General features: G+C 29.4%; 1 protein-coding gene across 13 annotated transcripts in view; it reads right to left on the bottom strand.

Annotated features, from left to right (window-relative positions):
* Nbea (neurobeachin) overlaps positions 1 to 2,483 on the bottom strand; it is a 646,499-nt gene that overhangs the window by 208,271 nt on the left and 435,745 nt on the right. The gene's annotated exons all lie outside the window — the stretch shown is intronic.

Here is a 2,483-nt window from a genome sequence, read left to right as displayed (position 1 = left end):
GAAAGGGAAAAATAATACAAGGGGGACAAATGAATGTCAGTAGAGGGGGCAGAGAGAGAAGAGGGGAGGGGAGGGGAGGGTAGGGGAGGGGGGATAGTAGAGGATAGGAAAGGCAGCAGAACACAACAGACACTAGTATGGCAATATGTAAATCAATGGATGTGTAACTGATGTGATTCTGCAATCTGTATATGGGGTAAAAATGGGAGCTCATAACCCACTTGAATCAAAGTGTGAAATATGATATATCAAGAACTATGTAATGTTTTGAACAGCCAACAATAAAAAAAAAAAAAGAATAAAAAAAAAAAAAAGAATCTATCTACCTGGAATGTCCAAAAATCAAGGTCAGGAAATTAGTTCATTTTCTCATTGTTATTTTTTCACTGATAAATATAAACAATTAATGTAAAAAAAAAACCACCAAATTGTTTATTTATGTTTAAGGAATTATCATATAGTCAACTCAAAAACATCAATACTACTAAGGAAAAAATAATTCATAACAATAAATAGCCATAAATCATACATGTGATTAATGCACAAAGAGAAAAGATACCACCCTGTAATAAGCTAATTTTAGTGTAGCAAATACTTCTATGCTATTATTATTCATAGTGAGTATGATACTATGAATTAATGTCATTTATACATGTTATACATAAAATATATATATGCATATGTATGAATATATGTATCTATCATCTATCATCTGTATAATTATATAAAAATATATTTTCAACCTTATATTATCCATTAAATTTTAAGTAAAAGATCTATGATAGCTCATGATCTTATCATTTAACCTTGTCAATTCACTGATTTAGCCTCTTTGAACCTCATCTTCCCCAAGAGCTGAATGCTTCTGTCACTACACCTTTAAGTCTGACATATAATTTCTTCTACATGGAATTCTTTTACCTGCCTTGTCCTTCTCTGTATAACCTTTGTATCTTAGAAATAGGCCATAACATATTATAATTATTCATTTTGGAATCCTTTATTTAGGGATTCTCTTAGTGACTTAATTTCTACCCTGTCAAGTATCAAAGAGTAAGCAATTGTTTGTTGAATAAGCACACGAAAATAATTCACTTGTTAGTTGTTTTATATGCCATTACTTAAGTACTTAAGTTACTTTTCATTTCCTTTGTAGTCTTCTCATAAATGAGGAAGTTAGACTATGCATTTTGCCATTTCTTATTGTTTCCTCCAATATTCATTCATATGTGTGTGTGTATATATATATGTGTGTGTGTGTGTGTGTGTATGTATACATATGTAAATATATGTATATGTATGTATATTTAATGCTTTCAAATGTTTGTTATTTGTAACATGAAAAAATTTAATGTTGGGTTTGACTTCTATATATATATAGATTTAGACCAATCTCTTAATTTTGTCAACTTGTGAAACAGGAATAAGTATTTTCAACCTAACTCTCATAGGATTATTACAAAATTAAAATGAGACAATGGATGTTTAAATATTTTGAAATGTGTGAAGATTATCCTTATAATAAACTATTACAAATGTTAAAAATTTGATAATAAATTAATAAGAGAATTAAAAGATTATATTCAGTACATAAAACTGAGAAAAACACAGTCAATGCTTTATTGCTTATAATGATGTTGCACAAACACGGGGAAGAGGAGGTTACTGTGAGGATTAAAACCCTCAAACAAGATAAAATATAAGCCCAAATCCTAACAACGCTAGGTATTCAAATAATGATGGCTTCTTTTCCTTCAGCTGGAGTTGGTCTTCCTTCCACCATGCTGTTCTAACAGTCTGTTTATACTCATTACAAGACTTTGACCCTTTAACTCCTCCACTAGACTGGATGCTTCCTGAAGACAGAAGGATGCCAGTTACACAAGTGCACACTAGTCCAAATGGAATAGTGTGTAAATATCTCACATTTAAAAAATGTTTTCTTCCTAAAAAGCTTTTTATTCATTTAAAGTTATTAGATAAAATTACATAAGCATCAAACTTTGGACATGCTTTTTCAATTTTGTGTAGAGATATATTCACAATATAAGTACTTAAAATCTTGAATATTGAAGGAAAATAACTACTTTTTCAACAAAAGAAATGCACTTAGTATAGATTTATTTTTCTTCTTTGGAAGAAATCTTTTAGGTGAGATTGGCAGACTAGAAATTTAAGTCTCATTTTAATTTTACCTAAATGTATGATTAAGAAATTCTAATGTTTCTAAACATTTAGAAATCAGTTTAACAAGATGGAATTCTTTTTCAAAGGAGAAATTCCTTTTAATATATACAGTTTTGGGACTGGGGTTGTGTCTTAGTCGTAGAGGGCTTGCCTGGCATGTGTGAGGCACTGGGTTCCATCCTCAGCACCATATAAAAATAAATAAATAAAGGTATGTGTCCATCTACAACCAAAATAAAAATTAAAAAAAAAATATATATATATATATATATATATATATATATATATATATATAC

This window comes from Marmota marmota, unplaced genomic scaffold (assembly GCF_001458135.2).
Source record: "Marmota marmota marmota unplaced genomic scaffold, marMar, whole genome shotgun sequence".
NCBI lineage: Eukaryota > Metazoa > Chordata > Mammalia > Rodentia > Sciuridae > Marmota > Marmota marmota.
This window is presented reverse-complemented; position numbering and strand designations above follow the sequence as displayed.